Source organism: Panthera uncia, chromosome C2 (genome assembly GCF_023721935.1).
Source record: "Panthera uncia isolate 11264 chromosome C2, Puncia_PCG_1.0, whole genome shotgun sequence".
Taxonomy (NCBI): Eukaryota; Metazoa; Chordata; class Mammalia; order Carnivora; family Felidae; genus Panthera; species Panthera uncia.
In genome coordinates this window covers 39907665-39934805 of record NC_064810.1, presented here as the reverse complement: position 1 = coordinate 39934805, position 27141 = coordinate 39907665, and the positions used below count along the sequence as shown (strand labels likewise).

Here is a 27141-nt window from a genome sequence, read left to right as displayed (position 1 = left end):
CACATATTCTAGCAATTGTTCCACACAGCCTAGGCTGAGCTTGTGAGACACTTCCTGCCCCAGCTCCATGTTGTATCCTAACCAGGGAAACCTCACCTCTCCGAAAACAACAAAAATGTTAGTTCATCGTATACCATCTAAAGAACCAGCTCATACTACTCTTTTCCTATAGGAAATTTTATTTCAGGGATCCCCTTGTCCCTCCCCCTTCCCCCCACCACTAGATCTTGGCCAGGGCCATTCTGATCCATTCAATGTGGTGTCCTATACTAGGAGTTCCAAATAAGATTATTTAGAATATTAGTCAACTTCTTCCTTACCAGAAGGCCTCACGTCTTCATTTACAAACAGGTATGCCTTTCCTTCAAGGAACATCCTTCCTGACCAAGGAAATTTGAGAGCGGTAGCCTTGATAAACAACATTTCTGCCACACCCTAACTTGGTAGTGGCTGGATCCTAGCCTTACCTTGGCACACTTGCAGCACCACTGAGGTGTCTTTCTGTTTTTAAGGCTTTTTGTCTCCACCTGAACAAGCAAGAGCCTGTCATTTTAAGTATCTTCTTCCATGGGGAACCTATTTAATCTCTACTTTGACTGACACCCTGTTTACACATCTATAAAGGAGATACTTTAAGCCCAAACTTTCTAATATCTAAGCTCCTTGGCAGGAATAAATTAAACACTACCAGGAAGACATTAATTCTTAATAGCTCAACATGTGAGAGGAATAAAAATAAATCCGTGAATTCTTTGCCTTCTAAAAACTTTAGATAGTGAGTCTATACCATTCATTTTCTTTTCGTAGCATAGCTCTTATTTATTTTTCTTCTATTTCTTATAGTTATTGTGCTCCTTTCTTAATTCTGAATCTATTTTAGAAGTATTAACCTCTTCGTTCCCTTTTACCTGAGCATTGCGTCAACAAAAATATAACTTGATAGCCTTATTTTTTAAGCAATGCTATTAAGAAATAGTCAATATTCTTCTAAAGTGGGTTTAGAATTTTTACTAGTGCTATTTAGTTTTCTAAATAGTGCTATTGTCCCTAATGATCTTAATAAGTGATATACAAATCAAATGCAATACTTAAGAAAGACTTAACATGTAGTTTGATGCCCTTGCTACCAGACTCTGTTTGTAAGCTACTAGTATCACTGACATAATAGAATATTCTTTTTGGCTAGTTCTTTTGTCTCTTACAACATTGCAAACATTTTCTTTTTAGCATTACTAATTTAGTTGCCTTAACCTACTGTTTAATCTAAATACAATTGTTTACATTTTTTAAGTTGAAAATTATTTTTGCTTTCCTTTTTAAATACATTTTTCTAATCTCCCATTTATTTGTACTGTTTTCTCCCAATAAATATTAACATCACCTATAACATTTTTAATAATTTCAGTAGCAGTTTCAAAAGCATATGTTTTTAAAATCCCTTTCACAAATTTATATCCTAAAAATATACTAATACATTTTAGTTTCATTTAAATGCTTTACAGACTAAAAGGAAATACTACAAATTTAATGTCTAAATAGTAGCTATAATAGCTGAGTACCTAACATTAGGTTGGATAATAAGAATCACTACTGAATATTAGATACCTACATGAGATAACCTTGGCATGCTAAAATAAAAAATAAAAATTAATAAGCCTCCCTAGAAAATAAAAAATCATAGTCTACATTTCTATCAATAACAACAAATACAACTAGATGCTGAGGAACTTTTTAATATGTACACACACACACACATACACACACACTTTCAAATGTTATTACTGTCAGCCTAACAATGCCAGGGACTGCCCTCATAAATTTAGGGACAATAATGAAGGTAATCTCAAATCTAACCCTTTTTCCCTATTCTCTTTGAACTGAGTTTACACACTATCATTTGTATGTTTCAATCACTATTAATTTACAGGACTGAAGGGGTGGGGGAATATTTAAAAAATTCAAGTTCACCTGACGGTGAACTTGAAGATGATCCAAATAATGCAAACACTACAAAGAAAAGTTTATCTGTCAATTTGAAAGAACTTTAAAGACATTGTGATATGAAGTCGAATTATCACTACTATTAATTGCACAGGCATATTAAAAGGACCCCAGCAAGTGACCTCCTCTAAAGCAGAGAATGTATGTAGAAAATATGTCTTAATCTTCTATTCTACACTTAGATAAATGTCAAGTATATCTACCACCTCAATTAACCATCAGAAAAGAGCTGTCAAAATCTAATTCTTTTTTTGACAAGGCGTTTATTCTGAAACCAGCAGAGGGAGAAGCAGGCACTTGCATTAGAAAGAGATGAGTGTCACAGGGGTCTGAGCCACATGGGGAGCTTTCCATGTGCAAAAGGCTGATTAGAACCATGGTGAATCTAGGCGGACATGTTCCAGGGTTTGTTGACTGAGCTATAGTAAATCTGGGGCTTTGCAGTCTAGTTGACCTTGAAATTGAGCTTGTTAACAAAATAGATGTTTTCATTTCTAGCAATGTCAGGCAAAAATAAGGATGAACTGATTGAATGAAAGCACTTTACATTAAAGAATCAAATAAGCAGTTGCAAAGATGAAGGCCAGTTGTTTATTATAAGCATTTATTTTACCTCTGTTATCTTGAAAAACTTAAATTATGAAACAGCTTTTGATAATCACTAATACTAACACAATTAAACAAAGTTAACAGATGGTCATCCATTCATTTAGTGACATAACAGCTATTTATTGTGTTCTTTTACATACAAAGAAATGTGCTAGATGCATTAGAATACACACACAAAAATAAAATGCAGATTCTTCCTTCCAGGAAACTATAAACAATAAGATAATACAGTTACATGCTACAGTAACATAAATTTTTTAAATATGTTGGTCATTCAGCAATACCAATGTATTGAATTGGCAATTTAGAGCTGTACTATCTACTACAGAAGCCATTAGCCATCTGTGGCTTTTTAAATTTAAATTTAAATTACTTAAAATTAAATAAAACTAAAAACTTAATTCCTCAGTCTCACTAGCCATATTTCAAGTGCTCAATAACCATATGTGGTTATGGTTACTGTATTGAAAGTATATTTCCATCATTGTGAAGAGGCTGATTGGAGAGCACTGGTTTAGAATACAGAAATATCCTATCCAGCTTCAGAAATCTATTTAAACCACTTGAGTCTTCACAAGTGGAAAGAATGGACAAAATTTTGACATTCAGGGGAGGCTGCTTGACAGAAGAACATGCAACTCTTGATCTTGAGGTCTTGAGTTTGAGTCCCATACTAGATGTAGAGATTACTAAAAAAATATTAATAAGCTTTAAAAAACATTCAAAATTTCACTTAATAGAGAATTAAAGATAAGGAAATAGCATGAACACAAGTCAAAAAACCAGAAGTAGTGGATATATATAGGGAGGAAGAATTGCATTTATTCATGTACTTATTTTTACCTGTGGAAGAATAAAGGGTAGAAATGGGAAATATATATGCTTAAAGTAGAATTGTCATCATTAAGTAATCTGAGTGGCAGGGGTGCCTGGATGGCTCAGTCCAGTTGAGCGTCTGACTTCAGCTCAGATCAAGATCTCACAGTTCACGTGTTCGAGCCCCATGTCAGGCCCTGCCTGCTTCAGATTCTGTGTCTCTCTCTCTCTCTCTCTGCCCTTCCCCACTCACACTCTGTCTCTATCTCTCAAAAATAAAATAAAAACATAAAAAAATATTTTTTTAATCTGAGTGGCAAAAAATTTGCATAATAGCATAATGATTTCAACTTTGCTTTACAGATAGATATGTTCTAAAGTATGGCATGCAATATGATTTTAAGTGGTACCATTGATGGCATTTTTTATTTTAACAACTTTATATGTATTTTATGAGTATGTGAAAAAATTTATTAGCACATTAAATGTTATATCACTCATAATATTAAGACAAGAGTGAATTCTTTTCAATTAAAATACTAAATTGAATCAAATTCACAGATGGTCACTGTGTAGATAATGAAGAATCTTCAAGTTTTATTGCATACTGTGCTAGCTAAAACCATCGGATTCTGCTTTAACACTCTGTGACCATGGGCATATTACTTTTTCCTGTGCTTCATGAAGTCTCCTCTTCTGAAGAAAGATATTATTAAGAGTGGAGATATTAAGAGTATCTGTGTTACAATATTTGTGTAAGGGCTAACTGAAAAGCATTTAAAGGAGTGCCTAGAAAGTAGTAAGCACTTAATAAGTGTTTGCTAATATTACTATTAATAGTGAAATTTCAACATTATTAGATCTGTGTTTTAAGAAAGTTAATCCATCAGCAAACTACAACATGGATGAGAGGAGACAATCTGGAGATAACAAAATACAGATTCTATCATTCAAAGGTCAAAGGAAGTGCTGTGCCTGAACAGAGTAGCAGCAATGAAAAGGTACAGGAGAGAAATTTATAGATATAACAGAGCTAGAATAAACAGGACTTGATAAGTAATTTAATAGGAAGATGAAGGAAAGAGAGAGGTCAAAGGAAATGCCAAAATTCCAAAGTCTAGGTAAAGGGGCACCAGTATATAGTGAGAAGCAGATGTTTGGGAAGAATGATGATAGGTTTCATTTCAGAAATATTGACTTTGAGGTTATGGCAAGAACTTCAGGTTGAAGTATCCAAAAAATCAGTGCAAATAAGGATCTGGATCTCCACAAAAACTCAAACTGCAGGTTTATAACCATCAGCACACTGTTAATTATTAAAACCATGACACAAAATGAGGTTGCCAGTGGAAAGAGGGTGGAGGAAAGGATCTCTAAAGAACATCTTTTCTTTTCAGGTTAAATGAGGAAACTAAGACAATGACTGAGATGGAGATAGAGAATTCAGAGATGTGGATGAAAACCAAAGTACAAAGAGTTACATAAAGGAAAGGAGAAATAAAAGTATTAAGTGCTGTATACTGGTTGAGGATGGGGAATTGAGAGAGCTTATTGACTAGGAATTATTGATAAACTTAGAATAAAAACCTTGGTATAGGTCAGAATCAGTACTTGACCTTGATGTTAGGGTCAAATATTTGATAGTCTTTCAATAAGTTTAGCCACAAAAGCAATAAGGGAAAGTATGTTAGCTTGAGAAAATGTAAGAACAAGGTAAAGTCCTTGCTTTTGTTTTGAGTATATCAGTATGCTGAAAAAAGTCATGAACATAAAGGGTGACTGAAAATGAAAACAGAGAATGCAATTCAAAGAGCTAGCACCTGGAGATAGTGAGATAGTGGATCAAGAAAACATCAAAAAAGCTCAGTCTTGGAGAAGGTGAAGAAACTTCTCATTGGGAAAAACAAAATACATGAAGATAGGTAAGAATCTATGCAAAGTCAAACTGAAATTAGTCATTTTATGTAACTAAGATCAAAAGTCCTCAATATTCAGTCACGTATTCAAAAACATGTGTACTGAGCACCTATCATGTGCCAGATAGATGCTGTTCTTGAAACTGGTGATACAGAAATCAACAACACAGGTAGTAACCTAAACTTATTGAATTAATATATTCTAGAGTGAGAAGAAATACAATGTAAAATAAAAGAAGGCTGAAGTCACATCCTGGAGAACACAAATATTTATAAATGGAGGAAAATAAGAAAAAAAAGGAAATAAAATGCCAATCAATAATAAAAAATTTTAAATAGTGAAATAGTTGTGAAGAAAATTAAATGAGACAATGGGATATAGAGTAATAGAGTAGCTTTTTGGTCAGCAAGGGAAGAGAGGGAGGCCTCTCTGAGGATAACATGGCTAAATTCTGAATGTGATCAAACCTACTACATGAGGAGACCAGTAGAAGGAATGCTCCAGGAAGAGGAAATAGCTAATATAAAGACCCACAATGGGAATGATTTTAGCCTAGAGAGACAGGAAGAGCAAAGGGTGGCCATTGCATAGTCAAAGTGAAGAAAAAGGCACGGTGTCTTGAGTGAATATGGATGTCAAGAGTAATTTTTGAGTGTGAAATAGAATTTGGGAAGAAATATAAATAAATGAAGAACACTGGATAGAGTCACACTATTTGCGGTCTTCTTTTGCTCACATCTGCTTCTAAAAGACTAGTGAACCTTAGCAATCTGTTCATAAGAATCTCTACACTTCCATCTACACTCATTGTCTAGATGATCTCATCCAGTTCCTTAACGAAATTTTCTAAATGCTGATGATTCCCAAATCTATGCCTTCATCCAGGATCTCTCCACTGAACACAAGATGGTTCTATCAATTGTTCACTTGAGAACTCAGAAGCATCTCTAACGCAACACATACAAACAAGAATTCTTTGTTATACCCTCACCCTCAAATACACTTCTTTTGCCTATCCCCTATTATAGTTAATAGCTCTCTCGTCCACTTAATTGCTTGGGACAAAGACTAAGAGGGCACATTGATTGTTCTTTCATATCCCACATCTGTCAAAACTCAGTAAGTTCTACCTTGTACCTCTCTGTTACAAAATATAAACCACTCTCACCAAGGCTACTGCTACAAGTCAAATTTAATTCATCATCAATTGTGCACTATTTAAACAAACTCTTACCAGTCTCCCTGTTTGAACTCTTGCTCCTCATTCTCCAGCAAGCAACGTATACGGTAGTCATTTTCTAAAAGAATCTGTATAAGACTGGTATTATGTATGTCTCTAAATACTTGATAGAATTTGCCAGAGAAGCCATAAGGGCCTAAAATTCCTTAATGGAAAGATTTTAAATCACAAAGTTCAGTGATCTATATTTATTGATATGAGGCTATTCAGGTTTCCTATTTTATCTTGAATCTTTTTTGGAATTTTTGGAATTTTTGTCTTTCAAGAATTTGTCCATTTCATTAAATTTGTAAAATTCATTTGCATTAAGTTGTTTATAATAGTCTCATCTTTTTTTTTTTTTAAGTATGCTTCACACCCAGTGCAGAGCCCAACACAGAGCTTGAACTCATGACTCTGAGATCAAGACCTAAGCTGAGATCAAGAGTCAAATGCCAAACTGACTGAGACACCCAAGCACCCTCATTTTTTATTCTTGATATTAGCAATCTGTGTTTTCTAATTTTTGCTTGATTAGCTGAACTAGATATCAAATTTTCTCTCGTTTCAAAAATTTAACTTTTGGATTCATCACATTTCTCTATTTCATTCATTTTATCTCTATTTCACTCATTTTATTTCTATTTTCTATTTCCATTTTACTTTTTATTTTGATTTCTAAGTGTAATTTCCACTCTTACATTTACTACTTCCTTCGTTTTACTTACATTAGATGTAATTTCCTCTTCTGTTTTTGAGCCTCTTAAGGTGGAAACTCAATTAACTCTCATCCTGTCTTCTTTTGTAAGAAAAACATTTACTATTACATTTCCCTTCAAGCACCACTTTAACTGCATCCCACAAATTCTGATATGTTGTATTTTAAATTTTATGCAGTTCAAGATATTTTCTCATTTCCTTTTATTTCTTTTTTAACTCATGGGTTCTTTAGAGATATACTACTTAATTTCCAAATATACGAGGATTTTCCAGACACCTTTAATATTGATTTCTAATTTAGTTATATTATGGTCAAAGAATGTACTTTCTGTGACTTTTAAATGTCCTTTGAAATGTATTGATACTGTATTTTATTGCCCAGAATATGGTCTACATGCTAAATGTTCCATTTAATTTCGAAAAGAAATATTCTTCTGTTGTTGGGTAGACTATTTTATAAATATCAATCAGGTCAAATTAAATGAGGGTATTTTTTAATTCTTTCACACCCATTTTGAATTCCTGTCAACTTATTCTATCAATTACTGAGTGGTAGTATAATCTTCAACTGTAATTGTTAATTTGCCTATTATTCTTTGCAGTTCTATAAAGTTTTTTTTTTGTTTGTTTTGGAATTCTGTTATTAAATGTATTCACGTTTATAATTCTTATATCTTCCGATTTTACTGACCCTTTTATCATTATGAAATCGCTACCTCTGTCTTTAATAATAATTTTTGTGTTAAGTTTATTTCATCTTCTATTAACATAGCCACTTCAGCTTTCATATGTTTACTCTTTGCATGTTATATTTTTTCTATTATTTTATTTTCAAACACACATATAAAAATATGAGGGTTCCTTCTTTATTTTTTTCAATATATGAAATTTATTGTCAAATTGGTTTCCATACAACACCCAGTGCTCATCCCAAAAGGTGCCCTCCTCAATACCCATCACCCACTCTCCCCTCCCTCCCACCCCCCATCAACCCTCAGTTTGTTCTCAGTTTTTAAGTCTCTTATGAGGGTTCCTTCTTTATTTGGTGTGATAATATTTATTGATCAAAATCCACTTACATTGAATGTAATTATCAATATGGTTGTATCTATTTCTGACATTTTGCTATTCTTCTTTTGTTTATCTCATTTCCTCAGTTCCTCCCTCCCACTTTCTTTTCTTCATTTTAATGTTTTTTCCTTAATTTAAATTTACTTTTATCTCTTTAGCTATAATTCTTTATATTTTTAAATGGATGCTATAGGAGTTAAAACATTAAACTTTAAATTATTTCAAACTACTTAAATATTGATGTTCTTTGATGATATATGGGAAATTTGCAACAGTGCAGTTTTCATTTAACACCCCTCAATCCTTTGTGCTATCATTGTTATGCAAAATACATCATCTAGGTTACAAGCCAAGTAATACAGTGTTAAAAATTTCCTTTACATAGTCATAGGTATCTTAGAGAAATTAGGATATAAAACTATAAATATATATTTACATTATTTCTAATAAGAAGCCAGCTGGTAATTGTAAGATAACTGTGGATAATGAGCCATTTCTCTCTTGATGCCTTCAAGATTTTCTCTTTTATCTTTGATTTTCAACATCTTAAACATGAAGTGTGTAGGTACAGGTTTTCTTTTCCAGTTTAGGGTACTCAAATTTCAGATGCATTCTACTCATTTCTAAAAATATTTGTCCCTTTCTCTTTCTTTTTGACTGTTGATTCCAATTACACATATGTTGGACCACATGACACTCTCCACTGTTCTCTGCAGAAGCTTTGTTCATTTCTCTCTGATCTATTTTTATTTCTGCCCTTTGTAACGTATAGTTTCTAGTGAACTATATTCAAGTTAACTGAGTCTTTCTTATGTATTTTGGTCTGCTTTTGAGCTCGCCTAGGGAATTTTTATTTTTAGTTATTGTAATTTTCAGCTTCAGATTTTCCATTGGCTTCTTTTATAGTCTCCATTTGTCTGTTAAAAAACAATAATTCAATGTGTAATAACACCTTTTCTTATCTTACAACATATTTTTCTCTAATTCAAGAATAGAACAATTACTTTGAAGTTTGTGCTAATTTAACATCCTGACCCACTGACAATCAGTTTGTATTGATGGATTTTTTTTCCTGCATTTGAGTTATACGTTCTAATTTATTTCCATGGCTAGCATTTTTTTCTTTTTTTGCAAACTTGTAATGATAGATAATGCCATAACAAACTGCCATAACAAAATACTATAACTGGGTGCCTTAAACAACAGAAAATCATTTTCCAGTTCTCATAGGTCTGGAGGCTAGAAGTCCAAGATCAAGGTTCAGCTGATGAGGTTTCTCTTCCTGGCTTGCAGACAGCCATCTTCTCACTATGTCATCATATGGTCTTTCCTCAGTGTGTATGTCGAGAGAGAGAGAGAGAAACAGGCAGACAGAAAAAGAGAGAGTGTGTGCTGGTTCTCTAGTCTCTCTTATAAGAGCACCAAGCCTTTTGGATCAGTTCCCCACCCTTAAGACCACATTTAACCTTAATTACATCCTCAGAGACCCTATCTCCAAATACAGCTACACTGGCAGATGAGGTGTTAACATATGAATTTGGGAAAGAACATTCAGTCCATAACAGATAATATTTTGTAGAGACTCTGAAATCTCTTTTCTTCTTAGGATTATTGGCTTTTGGTTCCAGTAAACCACTAGCTTGCCTGGATCCAAACTAAAATTTGTCTTCCCCATGGTGTGGAGAAGATGATACTGCTGGCCAAGTTTTCTTGGCTTCCAGCTGCTGCTTTTTAGCCTAGCCTCCATGTTGCTCTCCTCTGTTCCTATTTAGTTTAGATGTCTGCCAAGAAATTTAGCTGAGTCAATTCTTAGATTTTGGGGGTTCACTCTTTTGGTGGTTTCTTGCCTCCAGGCCCCTCTAGTAAATTTCCAGTTGCTTTTCCATCCCAGAATTCTGTCTTCTGACATATCAATCATACGATTTCTTTTCTCTGCCACCCAAGCTCTCCGTGGACTAGGAAATATACTCAAAAAAAGGCCTAACAAACTACAATATTTCACCAGAGGCAAATTTGTCATTCAAGAGCAAACCCATATCTCTTTTCTCCCTGCTTTTTCACCAGCCTGTCTGGGGTCATATTTTATTGATCATCCAGGAATTTTCAAAATATTCTACTCAGAGTTTTGGATTTCAGACCTTTTCTGGTGCTTCTGCTTCTAGAATTTTCCCTTAAATATCCAGTGATTTGGCTGTCTTGCAACTGAGTCATTTAGGCTGAGGTTTTCTTAAAAAGCCACAACACTGTACTTTCTATAAGACGCAGTAGCAGTCTTTCAGTAGTAAACTCTTCTCAAGTTCCTACTTGCCTCTGGTCATTTTCCAGTATCTTCAAATTATTGTTTTTTTTTTTTATTATTATTTTCCAGTTACTGTAATTGTTTTCTGTGGGAAGAATTGCCTGAACTTGTCACACTCCCTATTATCAATGATCATTTTAACATACAAATCAGATCATATATATTACACACACACACACACACACACACACGTTTAAAAATCTAGGAATTGTCCTTCCCATTAACTGGAATAGAATACAAACTCAATATCCTGTAAGTCTCTGCAGCATCTACCCTCTGCTTAAATTCCTGGCCTCATTCTTTTCCATCCTCCTTGCTCACTATAGCCATAATACCTGTATCAGATAATCTACAGTTTACCTAACCAACAGTTTGGCCCATCCATCCTCCTGGATTTTTTTTTTCATATTCTTCTTTCTTCTATGTAAGCTACCTATCTCGGAAATGTAAAGAGTACAGTGTTTCCCAGATTCCCAGACATATGCAGAGCTGGGTCTGATTTACCTAAGGGCAATTCTATTCCCCTCGCCAATGATTAATTCAGGATTGATCATTTGGAAGATTTGGGTAGCATTTGAGAAGAGGTTGACAGAGATTCTGAGAAAGTTTCTCTCCTCTCTTCTAAGAAATTTTCTTGTTCCCTGAACTTGAATGAGGAAGCTCTGATAGCTACTGACATCCATCCTCTAGTCACAAAGTGAACTGGCCTTCAAGGGGTACAGATCGAAGGTTAATGCAAACATATTGGGGAGGAAAACAAATTAAGGAAAAAACTAGGTTCTTGATGATGGGATCTATTGGGAAAAGCAGTCTCATGCTTGCAGTCTTTCCACCCCATCAGCTGCTTAAGGATGGGCCTTGGGCCTGAAATACTTCTCCACCAAGAGATCGAGTCCTCAGATCGAGTCTCTGCTGGGCTTATTTATTACCTTGTGTGGGAGTATCTTTCCCTGTCCTGCTTATCATAAAGCACCTGCATCATATGCATCATATGCATCATAGAGCACCTGAACAAACCCAGTGTTGTATCTGCCTCTTGCAGACTGCAGCACGAGAGGGTGTATGCACTCTCTGTCAGCTGCCAAAAGGGACCAATGAGGACCAATGTCACTAGAGAAACTGTCTTGCACTGTCTCTTCTCTAATAGTTAGTCCAGTACTTGACTGCATGATTTTCCCTGATGACTCCAATACCAAGATACGGTGCACGGAAATGTTTGAACTTCCATTCCTGATAAAATAGGCAACAGATGCTATATGGTTGACAGGATCAAACAATCTTGAAAACCACCTGACCTTTGCACTTCTGGTTATTTGAGACAAAAAGTGTCCTAATCATTTTTAACCATTGGATTTTTTTTCTCTTTCTTGTTAAAGCATACTGGCCTTTTTTCCACTCCACAAAAATGCCAAGCATGTTCCTCGCTTCACGTTACTTTAATTATTATTATTTATTTTTAAGACCTTCCCCTAGATCTTAATTTACCTGTATCATTTTCATCATTCAGATTCCAATTCAAGTTCAAACTTTTCAGATAGTCTTTCCCCAACCAGTCTAGCTAAAGTAGCCTCTCAACTTTGCCAATGTCCCTATTTAATTTCTCCTTTAAACTTATCATGATTTGATATCATACCATTCATACTTTTCTTTTCATTACCTATTTTTCTCAGTAAGTATATCAGTCTAGAAAAGCAAACATTTTCTTGTTCACTACTGCCTGTTTGGTGCCTAGAAGAGGATTTGGCAGCTATTGGACCCTCAACAAATGGTTATTAACCAAAAAAAAAAAAAAATAGCAGAAATGAGTGAATTTAGTTGGAAATAGTTTTAACAATGAAACTCATTCATTAGAATAGAAATCTTTCAAATGTATATTGTAAAATTGGTTTACTCATAAGAGAAAAATGTCAGTAATATCAGCTTAAGTCCATATGGTTTATCTCATAATTTTTTGCTTCCCATAATTCCTTAGAGATTTGTATTCTCCAAAATATTTGTATACTAATTTTCACAATGGAACAGTCTCTTCCACTTGAAAAATAGGCTTAAAGGTCATTTTTCCATTATTCAAATTCCTGGAAACAAATCTGTTTACTTGGGAGAAGAATCAAATACTATAATCTTACCATTAGTCAAAAGACTTGCATTGTTTTTATTAAATGTTATCCAAATGAGTTTTTTTTCAACCAGCCTTTGCAAATTAGCATTAGTTCACATGCCCAGAGATCAAAACAAATAATGTAGCTAACACTGAAATTCATTACTTTAATATTCAACAGCATCAAAAGAACTATGCATGGGTGTTAGAAAGGAAAGTGTGAATTTTGTTGGTGTGAAGGGTTTGCATTGACCTTTCCAGACTTAGGGATCTGTTCTCCAAAGCACTTATGTGCAACAAAGTTAAGGTTTTAAAAACACAGAATATAACTGATAAGGAAATGTAAGTATTAAATGTGGAGTTCTCTTTGGAATTTTTTTTATCTTTATTAAAAATACTACGGGGTAACAATACATGAAAAATAAAGCTTAGCATGTCCTAAGCCATTGTGCTCAAACACTACCTTTAATGTATCCTTTCCTTACTACCTGTCTCTGTCCCTACCTGGCATTTTCTCTGCCTCAGTCTTAAATATCTAGTGTCCCATCACCGATTAAGACTAAACTCTGAGCACCACTTTCATAAATGAAGCCTCAGTGTACTCAGCAACTGTTTGGTTCTTATTTTTTCACTTTGGTTTCCTTTTTTATTCCCTCCCGTGAATTAGAAAGCTCCTCTTGAGGATAGCAAGAGGTCAGGCTGAGACACAAACTGTTTTTTGTTTTGTTTTGTTTGTTAAAGAACACTTTAACTTACAGTATTAATTGTGCCTGTTTAAGAAACATTCCCTTGTTCCTTGCATTGGCTCCAATTACACATTTCACTCTGACTTAGCCCCTCATGTTCCCTCTTCAATATAGCTACTACCTATTTCTCTTTTTTAATCCTAGAAAATAATGATCACTTTAACACTCTAATTAAAATTATCCTGTATGTGCCCATTCTCTATTAAAATATAAACGTGTTGCGGGACATAGAATTATCGCTTGAGGAAATCAAGTATTTTGTTTTCAACTTCCAGACTCATTTATAAACCAAACTTTAAGACTCGCTGACATGAAAACTTCAAATCTCTTTTAGCAAAACACATTTCTCTTTCCTAATTTGCCTTATAGTTTCATTTTATGTCTTCCCCGCCTCATTTGGTTTTTGGTCAACTCACTCTAGAACATGATGACAATGTGATACCCACATACATCTGTGGTTTAACCATTACACAAACTGCCTGCACTAGAATGCCAAAATTGCCTTGTCGCTGAGATGCTTTGAAGCATTTTCATCATCAAACTGGCCACAAATGGAAACCCATGACCCAGAACAGGTCTGTGGGTCCGTGGGACCTCAAAGTGCTAGAGTTTAAAATCCTCCACTGAGGACCAAATGCTGCATAGCAGGAAACCCACACTAAACAAAATCAGAAGAAGGAAAGTATTGCCAAAACGCAGTTACTTTTGGACTAATTTTCACATTATAGTCCTGTTAAGTACAGTATAGAATCCATGATGGTCTCCTTTCATAGGCCGAAATTGGCACCACCTTTTCCTTCAATCCCCACAGAGAATTTATAGAAACAATAAGTCTCATAAAACAGTCTGTTGTAAAAATAACAGCAAAAATAATGTTATCTTAAAATAATACCATGAGTTAAGATGACATTGGAGAGCTGATATTCCATGAGATTACCTGACAAATATTAAATAAGCAGCCGCGAAAGTTAGAGATTCTTTAAGTTTTGGCCCTTTATTATATACTTATTCTGGTGAATTCCCCTATTACAGCTGGAAACTTCAGATGACCTTACTCCTAGTATGTGTTAGAATTCCTCTTTGGCAGTGATGAAGTACCTGACCAAGGAGCCCAAAAGGACCACAGCATAGAGATTAAGTCCCAAACAATGACATTAAGGCCCTTCCTTGGCAAAGGGCCACATGACTGAGACCCAGATAACTTCAGAAGTCATGATAAGTAGTGGACACCAAAAAAACCAAATATTCCTATTTATTAGATTGTCTGCTGGCAGGTTGAGGACCTGGGAACCTTTCCTGCTTGATTAAATAAGGTCTGATGCTAGGGTTTCTCAACTTCCTGAATTTTTCCTAAAGGCCTAGAGAAAGCCAGTCAGTATGACAAAATAGGAAAATAAAATTTCATTAGTCTTACTTTCTACCTAAATTCAGCCAGTATCAAGGGTGATTTTAATATCCATGAACATGAATTCCCAAAGCCCTGCCTAAACATTCTTAAATTACCTTAACTCTAATTACATTAACTTCAACTCTACTCCAGCCACCCACCTTAGATCCAACACCATCCAAAGTAACTCTGTGTTTGACATCTTTAATGTTAATATCCTGCTTTCTTACCACAACTCTCAATCCTTCCAGCTCTCCTGTGTATTTTAATCCATTTCCATTTTAACCTCATTGGCAATATAGTCAGTGGTTAAGTGTGTGGGCTCTTAAATCAGTCTACTTGGATCCACATCCTGGATCAGTTGCTTCCTAGCTATGCACACTTAGACAGGCTTCAATTTCCTCATCTAAAGAAAATGGAATTATGTTTAATCTAGCAGATACTCATGCCCATCTAATATAGTTTTTATGAAGATAAAATGAGAAAATCTGGAACATTAGCATAATGTAGGTAAGGAACATAGTAGATGATAAATAAATACTAGTTTCTTTTTAACCCATTTACTCCTAAGATCGTTAATTTTCATCTAATTTTTTCATATACAGCCAAAAATCTGTGCTTCATCATTTTCTTTTCCCCAAATAAGGAACAGGAAAATTTAGTCTACCAGATGTTCTACTCCACACCAAGACTGCTAAAACTTGATGGGAAGATACATAACTTGGATTGAACCATCAAAACTGTAAGACCTCCAAAAGGAATCAGGCTATTGCTATGGTTCAGTAAGCCTTTTACATGTCAACAAACAACAATATTTCTAAATACTGACAGCATGTTTTAAAAAACACAGTTTTCAAATATCCTAGATTATTTATTTTCTACAAAAATTTTAGGAATATGGGAGCCTGTGTGGATCAGTCGGTTGAGTGGCGGACTTCGGCACAGGTCATGATTCTGCAGTTCATGAGTCTGAGCCCCATGCTGGGCTCTGTGCTGACAGCTCAGAGCCTGGAGCCTGCTTCAGATTCTGTGTCTCTCTGCCCCTCCGCTGTTCACACTCTGTCTCTCTCTCTCTCAAAAATAAATAAACATTAAAAAACATTTTTTTAATTAAACAAAAAAATTTTAGGAATAGGAGTGCCTGGGTGTCTCAGTTGGTTAAGTGCCTGACGCTGGATCTCTGCTCAGGTCATGATCTCACAGTTCATGGAATCGAGCCCTATGTCAGGCTCTGCACTAACAGCATGGAGCTGGCTTGGGATTCTCTCTCCATCACTATATGCCCCTCCCCCTTCTCAAAATAAATAAACATTAAAAAAATATTTTAGGAATAATTCCTTTCCTTTTCAGACCTTGTTATTACATCAATTATCTCTCTTTTTTTTCTGTTTTAATATTTTAATTCCTCTTTTTTCCATTTTTTTTTTTCTATTTTAATTCCTTTCTTTTTCCCAGATCCACCATTATATTTGCTGAGGCCAGGGCAACAGTACAATTGGAGGCCCACATACAATATTTTTAAATATTTCAAAATTATGAGTCAAGCTAAAAGAACCTTCTACTTCTACCCAAGATGAAGTAACAGCAACCAGATTTACTACCCCACCTAAAACAATCTCCCCTACAACAACCAAAAAAAACAGACAAAACATATAAAATGATTTTTTAATCTACAAAACAGTTTTTTAAGACTTTGGACACCAGTCAAAAAATTATAGTGGTCATGAAGAGACAGGGAACAAATCAGGTGAGCCCTACAATTTTTTTTTTTTTTTAGTTTACTGTCTTGAGAGAGTTCTCAAGCCACAATATGGGGAGGGAGAAGCCAGCAGGACCCAAATGGACCCCTTGAATTGAGGAGACAGACAGGTGAGTACAGAAATAATAATGCTCTTATAGTTCACTGGACAGAGTACCAGAGAGGACAGAATTTTCACTGAGACAGAACCCTGGATGGCTATAGAGGATCCCCTCAACTATTCAGCAGAGAAATTATCAATGCATGCACATGAGGAAATTACTCAAAACTAGGGAGAAAAAAATATCAAGAACAATGCTTGGAACTAACACAGGGTCAGAAAGAGTCCTTTTCACATCACTGAGACTAAGAAACCTCATCATTTAGAGATAATGAGGTGGACCACTCAGGAAGGTCTTGCCTCAATGATAAGGAAAAATAATAACCCTAAATTAGCTCTAGCAAACAAATATAAAAAGGAAAACCAGAAAGCATCAAACTGTTCCAAAGTAACTTAACTGTATCCTGGAATGAAATTCAAGAATATTTACAGAAATACAAAAGATATCCAGCACTCAGAAAGTAACATTCACAATGTATGGCCTTCAGTCAACGATTACCAAGCTTACAAACAAGCAGGAAGGCAGGACCCATAATGAGAAGTAGAATCAATAAAATGAATTGACCCAGAACTAATCCAGGTGTTAGAATTAGTAGAGAAGGATGATAAAATGGCTTTAATAACTATGTTCAATATGTAAAAATTAAATAGAAACATGAAAGATCTAAAAAGATCCATATCTACTTTCTAGAGATAAAAACTACAGCAAAAGTAGTTTGCTGAGATGAAAAATATACAGGATAGAATTAAGTAGAATAGGCAATAAAAAAAACAGACTAGTAAACTAGAGGACATAATAGAACTATTAAAAACAAAACAGAGGAAAAAATAACATTAAAAAAATAAAGAGAATCAATTAACTGTGGAACAAGTTCAAGCAACCTAATATACAAACTTAAAAGATACAAACACTCCATTTAACATCAAAATCCAAATTCTTTTCAAGATCAAACAGACCATTTGCCAATAAAGACCATAGTTTAAGTCATAAAACAAGTCTCAATAAATTCAAAAGCATGCAATCCATAAAAATCTTCTCTGACCACAGTGGAATTAAAATCTGGAGTGCCTGGGTGGCTCAGTTGGTTAAGTGTCTGACTTTGGCTCAGGTCATGATCTCATGGTCTGTGAGTTCCAGCCCTGTGTTGGGCTCATTGCTGACAACTCAGAGCCTGGAGCCTGCTTCAGATCCTGTGTCTCCCTCTCTCTGTCTGCCCCTCCCCCACTCATGCTCTGTCTCTATCTCTCAAAAATAAACATTAAAATAAATTTGTAAACTAATCAATAATAGAACAATCTCTAGAAATCATCACATATTTAAAAAATAAAAATACACTTCCAAATAACCCATGCATCAAAGAAGAAACTTGAAGAAAAATTAGAAAGTATTTTAAATTAATTTTTTGAAAAAATACCAGAAAGCAATACTAATGGGGAAATTTATAGCACTAAATGCTTATATTAGAAGTCATATCAATGACCTCAGTTTCCACCTTTAGAAACTAGAAAAAGAAAAGCAAATAAAGCCCAAAGCAAGTGGAAGGAATAATACAGACCAATATTCCTCATTATAGGTACAAAAATTGTAAACAAAGTTTTAGAAAATAGAATCTTACATACGGATACAGATATATAGATATATGTAAAGATTCATGTATCTGACCAAATAGGGATTAATCCTAAAAAGGCAGATTGTTATAACATTTGAAAATCAATGTAATTCACCATATTAACAGAATTAAAAAAAATTATAATGTCAGTAGTAGTAAAAACTTTTGACAAAATCCAATATTCATCTTATTCCTGATTTTTAAAAAATACAGCTAATATGAATTCTGCACAAAAACTAAATACTTTCTTTTTAAGTTCAGTAACAAAACAAGCATATTCACTCTTGCCACATCTATTCAACATTGTACTGACATTTCTAGCTACTGTAATTATTCACCTGAGAAAGGCATTTTTATGTAAATAAAGAAATAAACCTGTCTATTTGCAGTTGATATTGTTGTCTGGAAGAGATTCTGATGGAATTTACCAAGAGCTGCTAGTCATGATAAATTACTTCTCAAAATTGCCAGATACAAGATCAATCTATAAAAATCAATTGTATTCCTAATTAGTAGTAATGAATAATAGAAAACTAATTTAAAAAAACTATTTACAATATTATCAAATGAAATTCTTAGGTATAAATTTGACAAAAGATGTGAAATGTACAATGAAAAAGCAAAATGATGGGGCGCCTGGGGGGCTCAGTCAGTTAAGCCTCTGACTTTGGCGGTTTGTGGTTCAAGCCCAGCGTCAGGCTTTGTGCTGACAGCTCAGAGCCTGGAGCCTGCTTCAGATTCTGCGTCTCCCTCTCTCTCTCTGCCCCTCCCTCGCTCACGCTATGTCTCTCTCTCTCTGTCAAAAATGAATAAACGTTAAAGAAAAAATTTTTAAATAAAAAAAAGAAAACGAAAAATGTTGCTGAGTAAATTATTAAAAGATCTAAAGAAATGGAAAGATAAAAGTTGTTCATGGATCAGAAGATTGAATATTGTTAAGATACTAATTCTCCCCAAATTGATTTATAGATTCAACGCAATCACAATCAAAATTCCATCAGGCATTTTAATAGAAATTAAAAGGCCAATTCTAAAATCTATATACAAATACAAAGGACCTAGAACATCCAAAACAATTCTGAAATGTAAAAATTATTTGGAGAGCTAACACCACATGATCTCAAGACTTACAAAGATACAGTGTTCAAGATAAGGTAGTGCTGGCTTTAAGATAGCCTCACAGAACAATGAAATAGAATAGATCTCTACCAAAAAATAAAAGCAAACAAGCAAACAAACAAACAAACAAAAACACCTGATCTTCTTTGAGAAAAGTATAATAGCAATTCAATGGAAAAGGGCTGTCTTTTCAACCAGAGACCAAAAATTTGATCCATTCCTTATACTGTATACATATTTATATTCATGTTTATATATAAACAAAACCTGAAAATGGGTCATAAACCTAAATGGGAAACATAAAACTATAAAATTTCTAAAAATTTCTATAAAATGTATGACTTTGGGTTAGGTCAACATTTCTTAGACAAGGACATCAAAATCACCATTTCTAAAAGAAAAAATTAGGTTGAACTTTACTGAAATTAAAAAAACAAAAACAAAAACAAAACCCTTCTGCTCTTCAAATGACTGTTAGGAAGGTGAAAAGACATACCACAGACTAGGACATGGGGCACAAATTCACAAACTGAGAAATCATGCATGACCTGAGCCAAAATCAAGAGAGTTGGATGCTCAACCGACTGAGCCACCCAGGCACTCCCTTCCCCATTATTTACAGCCAAACCTCTTGAATTATAGTCTACACTCACCCACTCTACTTTTATACCACCATCACCCAGCACTGTTGGATCAGTATCACCCATTCTATACCAAATACAGACTTAGAAAATGATGATAATATTAATTAATGATTATAGGAGCTACCTTTTACTGAGTTTTATACAAAAGTCTACATTTCAATACGGTATTGACTAAAAAGCAATACACTGTCTGAAGACCTGCCTAATTTTTAAAAAAAATTTTTTAAATGTTTATTTATTTTTGAGAGAGAGATAGAGTGCAAGCGGGGGAGGGGCAGAGAGAGAGGGAGACACAATCTGAAGTGGGTTCCAGTCTCTGAGTTGTTAACACAGAGCCCAATGCAGGGCTCAAACCCACAAACCCTGAGATCATGACCTGAGCCAAAGTCAGACACTGAACTGACTGAGCCATCCAGGAGCCCCCAAGACCTGACTAATTTAAAGGCTCCCTGTAAATGACTATGGAACTCGAAAGGTCATGTATCCTCTTAGTCCTATTTCTTTATTTACTAAATAGAAGTATTAAGTCAGATAATCTATAAAATCACCTTCAGTCAATGTCTTTAAAAAAAAAAAAAGTTTTGATTGTCTACTTGTAGAGCATAAGTTTTTATCAAGTGTTAAACACAAAAACCCTCAAACACATATTTTCTATATTTTCCCCTACCATCCCCTTTCCCATAACCTACATGCTCAAATATAAGGTAAATTTCTTTTCCTCAAAATGATCCCTCAAAAAAAAATGAGTTAGCTTAAAATCAATATTTCCAAATGGTGCTTTCTTAATTTCTTTGTCTTGAATGGCATTTCAGGGCCCAGGAGAAGATATGAGCCCAAAATTGCCTTCATCAGTGTTAGTTTTATATGTGTATATATTTAGATAGATGATGATAGATGGACAGATGCATAGATAGATAGATAGATAGATATAAATAGAGAGATAGATATAGACAGGTAGTTAATAAGACTGAAATTTAAAATAATGGAATTGTAGAAAATTAACACATTACCGGATTCTGACCACACAATTCCAAGTGTTGGTATTGTAGTAAAGAAGATCACTTTTAAAAGCGAAATGATAAATGATTATATTGTGGAGATTAACAAAAATACTATAAATCTTAATGTTATGTAAATGAATACTTATATCATGAGATAAAATTTCCAGTAAGCATCATAAACAGATACCAAGTATAGATGATGGGTTCTAAAAAGCTGGTGACTCAAAAGAAAGTCTCCAATGATGAAAAATTAATGGCATTTCATGAAATATGAAATTTTTAAAAATTAGCAGTTTAAAATTAACTCAGTGTTTGCTAAAATATATGATTTTAAATGTCTTTGTAACTCAATAAATTGACCTTCTAATAAGGCAAATGGGAGCTACCTTACATTCAATGTTGCTTTAAATTAGGCATAAAAGCTCTAGTATAATATTATTCTGACATGAAAAAAGACTATATATTGTTAAGTATAAAGTTTTTTTAAACAGCATAAATGAGGTATCATTTTGTAATAAAAAAATGTCTATCTATACAAAACTACCTCTTGGTAAGATGTTATCACTTGGTGGTAGATGAGTAAAGGTAAGCTTTTTATCTTCTGTTTTTCTCTCTGTACAAATTTTCTATAAGCATTGTAATCATTTTGATATTAGAAAAATGAAAGACAAGACATCCACATCTTTGAAGCCCTGTCCGCTTTGCCCCATTTATTTCATGCCATAAGATGTTATTCATTTGTAGCATCTCACTTTGGTATATTACTTTTAATTTACTCCATACTTTTTAATATAACTGATACCTATGTTGCTTTAAATTGGTAATTGAAGGATAAGAAAAATCCTATACTGCATATGTTCAAGTCATAAAAATACTCTGAGTGAACCAGAAGAAGCCAATGATCAACATTTCTTTGATTTCTAATATTAGATCATTAACTCAGTTTTAGTTCTTGTCTTATTTTTAATTCAACAGAGTTAAAGAGGTTCTGGGTCAATGTTCTGGGTGAATCAGAGAATCAAGCTTTGTTCCCTTCCTTGGATCCTGAAAATGTGAGTGTGCACATCTATTGCAGGAAGGGAGGGGAAAGCGAAGGACAGAGACCAGCAGATCCCTATGGAGGCAGAAGGACATAGAGCAGCAGCCTTGGATAATGAAGGGACAAACTGAGTGGCTCCCTGGGTGGGTCTTCTGTTTTGAAATCTATAGCTCTGCATTCTCACTTAATGTCCTCTATGGTTTCTTAATGTTTACTCTGGTTCTCTGTTGTAATTTGTCTCCTAGAGATGAAAGATGAAGATGGCTAGTCTGGTAAGATCCTCTTTCAACATCTGGTGTTTACTACAGCTCTGTGAAGTTTACTTTTTTTCCCTCATCATTGCATTTAGTCTATGTGTTTCCTTAAGTCCAACAATTTTACAGACATTGTAAAAAATAAAATATTAGTGTCCCCAATTTTTTCTCTTACCCATCTCCTGTTTTTGCCCTCTGCCCACCCCAGTAAACACAAAGACAGTCTTAGCAATGAATCCCTCAAAGAAGGCATGTCAATTGATCAACCAATGTATACTTTTCACTGAGTCACTCTGTGAATTAGACCTTGGTTCACAAGACTAAGATATTTATGAAAACTCAAAGCTAGTTCAGAAAATAACTAAAGTATGAATCAAAACTGAACTGACAACTCAGGGACAGGGAAAAGTGCAAAAAAGAAAAAAACACATCATGATGAATCTGACCTTTCAAGAAAGGGAAAGTTTAATGAGGAAGCCAGCAGGGCATCGTAGGTTGGAGAAAGAGCGCAGAGGTGAAGATAAAGGTGTATATTTTGGTATGCAGTGAACAACCGTGCCTGGAATAGGCTGGGTTTTGTTACTGAAAGATGTGATGAAAGGAAGATTGTATCACCAGCTTTATTGAGGAGTAGTGAGAAGAAGGTGATTAGAGATTATGTATGATCCGGAAGACTAGACTTAAAAGTATGGCCTTGTACAATAGACAATTTATATCTACCACAATATTTTAGAAAACAATGCATCATAATAAAATTATTATTTTATACTAGATTGGCAATGAATTGAAGAAGAGAATGAAAAGGGGAGAGAAGGGTCAAGAAAATGTGTTAGAAAACTTTTGGAATAATTGGCATATGAGGTAATGGAACCTGGATTCCAGTGGTGGTTGATAATGAAGCAGAGGGAGTATGTAAAGAAAGAAAATCAAAAATAAAATTAATAATTGGTGACAGATTGGGTTATGGGAATGGAAAAAGTATAAGGGGTTAGAGATGTCCTGAAGCATTAAAGGATTATGGTACTAAAGACAGAAATGGAAACCTTGGAATGGGACTCATGTCACAGGAATTGTGCTATCCATATTCTTCTTGCTAATTTTTGGTTAAGTAGCTGCCAGCTAGTTCTAAAAAGGACTTCATGGTACTGACTTAGAAGTGATCCCCCCTCCAAAAAAAAAAAGTCCTGGACACACATTTATAAGAGAGTATCTGCACAAAAGAATACAAAAGAGTTTTCAGAAAGCCTAAAAATTGCATTTTCCAATACAGAGTTGAATATTCCCATTATCTTTTAGATATACCTGTCATGCCAAATGTTACCTTGTTTGTCTTACTTACATGACATTAAAATTCATAAGTTCCTAACGATTGTTTTCACTTAACTTGAAATAAAAAAAAATTAATGCACATTTTCTATAGTTTCTTCCGGTTCTACATGCAGAGCCTCTGAATTTTAACAGTCCTTTTGAAGTCTAAGTGAAATAGGCAATACACTGTGTTCACCGATATCATTTTGAAACTGTCTGACCCATTATTACATAAAGATGAGCGTTTCGCTTAATAAAGCCTTAGAGTAACACAATTTGTTACACCATAATTAAAGATGGACACATCTGTTCCATTTTAATTCAAACCCCTTTGAACATAATTACATAAAGCTGCAAGAAGAGAAATTCTCAGTCTTAGAAATTTACTATCAAAAAAAAAATCATTCGTTCTACAGAAACTACATGGTCAAAGGACAATTTGTAAAATGAAGTCAAATAGATGTCTCTCACTCTGTATCAAAGCATGAAATAAAGCTAAGACCCCAGATTAAAGTACTGTCCCCATATGAAAGCCATAATTAGTTAAGGAAACCCAGGTGAAGGACAATCTTTATAGTAAGTCCTAGCATTCCATCCCCGTGGAGGGGTACTATCTTTTATTTTCTGAGCCCACAGATACATAATAAAGGAAGAAACAAATATGAAGGATAGTTAAAGGGGGGAAAACAGGAGATATTGAACATTTATGTGTCATCTTTAAGCCGCCTACTAAATTCTAAATTTTTAGTCATATTAGTCTCATAGACCTTTCTTAAAAAATAGTACATCCTTTTGATAAAGTCCTAGTCATTATATCCAAAATAGTTCTTAGGTTAATAATAATCAGATGTATAAATAAAGAAAACAGAGGTAAAGGAAACCCTGTAATTTCAGAATGAATTCTGAGAATTTAATAACATGAGTTAAATGGTAAGCCATGCACACAAATATCCCTGAAATGTGGGCTGTTAGTCTGTTTTATTTATGTTTCTATATCCTGAAGATGGCTTAATGAGGAGATGCAATCAGGATTAGCTAAGCAGTGAGAACTTGGAGGGAACAGGGTGGCAGTAAGATTTATATAAATATTTGCAGAGACGAGCAGATGCTCACATAATCCAGACAATGTGTGTGCACTTCATTTTAAAATAAAATAAAACAGTTGAAAGCCAAAATATAATTAATCAGAGGAAGTGCTTTAATCAACATCTTCCAATCCTTAAGCACTGCTAAAAAGATTAAAGAAACATAGAAGAAGTTAAAATATGATATTCAAAAGGAAACCAGAATTAATCTATTCCTGACATTCTCCTTTTATTTCAGATGTGGGATGGAGAATGCAATTAATATGCATTTCCAATTGCTGCCAACTAGGGAAATTTCCTAGGTGTTTAAGCTACTAAATAAATCACCTAAGACTTACTGTATAATTTTCAATGTAGTAATGATAGCTCTCTCTTCATTATTAATTTATTAGGAGTAATGTGTATGCTTGCCCTTATATCCTGTAGTTCTAAACAGGGATCCTTCCAGTGGAATACAAGAGAGCAAATTTAAATGGGTGTCAGTTTGATATTCATAGGTAACCTACAAAGATAAAAAGAAGTTGCATATCAAGAAAGGAATTAGTATATCAAATCCATGTAGATACCCAAATTTGACATTTATCTAACTTTAAACTCAGTTTGGGGCTCAGTTCTTCCAAACTCAGAACCTCTCTTGCAAGTATTTCTGTTGTTTTCTGCCCAAGATTTGACAAGCTGCTCAATATGAACCTATGATTATTACTAAAGTTTGGAGAACATCTTTAAACAGAGAATTTTCAAACAATGTCTCAAGGAAATAAAAAGCACATGCCTTCATGGCAAGTTAAATATATATAAACATTTTAAGCTCAGAGCCTTTGCCCTTTCCACAAACAAAATTTTATTGGTGAGAGTAAATTATTTCATATGGACCTCCAGAATATTATAAACAGTTTTGAACACAAGATGGACCCCTACAGACAGTCAACAGTTTACTACTGTTAATTTCAAGAATATCTTTTCACTAGAACTTGAGCCTAGTTCCAGTTTCTAGCAGAAATATTATTAATATCTACTAAAATTCTACCAAAAAGTCTCTAGCATTTGGGCCTACAAGTCATGAAATCTTAAAAATGTAATCCTGCGAAACACTGCCAAAATTATTCTTATTAAAATGTCAGAGATTGGAATTTCGTATTATGCGTCCTCCTATAAATAAATCTTAAAAATAATAGAGAAGAATGATTGACCTGAGAGATCCATTGTGAAATCTAGACTGGGAAAATGAAAACAACTATGTGACAATTTCTTCTGTGTTCCATCACAGTTAAGGTAACTTTAAAGTTCACACTGTAGTTATTTGCTTCTTAGATGCTAGCTGTTTGATATTCTATTCTAGCAAACGAACAACATACCAAACAGCTAGTATATAACTGAAAAGAAGAAAAAGATTCTTGTCTCTGTCTCTAGATGGCTTTGGACATTTATTTAGTAATTTATGTGCAATGGCCTTTTGACCCCCAAATTACTGACCCTGTGTACTTCATTGTAACATGAATTTGCTATTATTAAAATAGTCTATATTTTATTATCAGAAAATTCTGAAAAGTTGCCCTCTTTGATTTATATATCGATGTCATTCTTTATCAAATAGCATTATGTTATACTCAAATTAATGACTTTCACATAATGAATTCAACTAATGATTTGTAACCAAGTCCAGGGATAATGCTTATTAGGAATATGGCCATTTCTGTCAACGGACTCACTGGAAAGATAAGAAGCAGAGTCTAGTTATACAAATGTCCCCTTTATTCTGTCTCCTTTTTCTCATTTCTTATCAGTGCACCACAGGAAGGGAAATAGAGTTTAATTATTGTGGTTGTTGAAAATCATTATCATCATCTACCAAGTTTATCAATTGTCATAAGGAAGTCAGAAATTAAGTTCTGTTGGGGATTCTGAGACTGGGACACAATATCTGGAGATCTGAGTCTCATCTCTGCCATTATTTGCTTTGTAATCTTCTGCATGGGCCATGTCTTTAAGATGACAAGATTGGTTTAAGGGTAAGCCACCCCAAGGCACTTGTACTCTGGGCATTGTCAGCAGCAAGCCATGGCATAAACATAACCATATATGAAAATTCCTCACGAATCTGGAATTGTGCTGTCTGATAAGGCATCCCCTAGCCACACGTGGCTGTTTAAATGTACATATAAATAAACTAATACTAAATAAAATTTATAATTCTATTTCTCAGTCACACAAGCCAAACTTCAAATGTTCATAGTCCCATGTGGCTAATGGCTACCAGTAGAAAAGAAAATTTCACATAAATGGCTATCCCATATCCATCAATTCCTGAAACTGGGAATAATACACACCAAAATTATCAA

General features: G+C 34.3%; 1 protein-coding gene across 10 annotated transcripts in view; it reads right to left on the bottom strand.

The window, feature by feature from the left end:
• Positions 1 to 27141, bottom strand: part of CSNKA2IP (casein kinase 2 subunit alpha' interacting protein) — a 334276-nt gene that overhangs the window by 301011 nt on the left and 6124 nt on the right. The window lies entirely within an intron of this gene.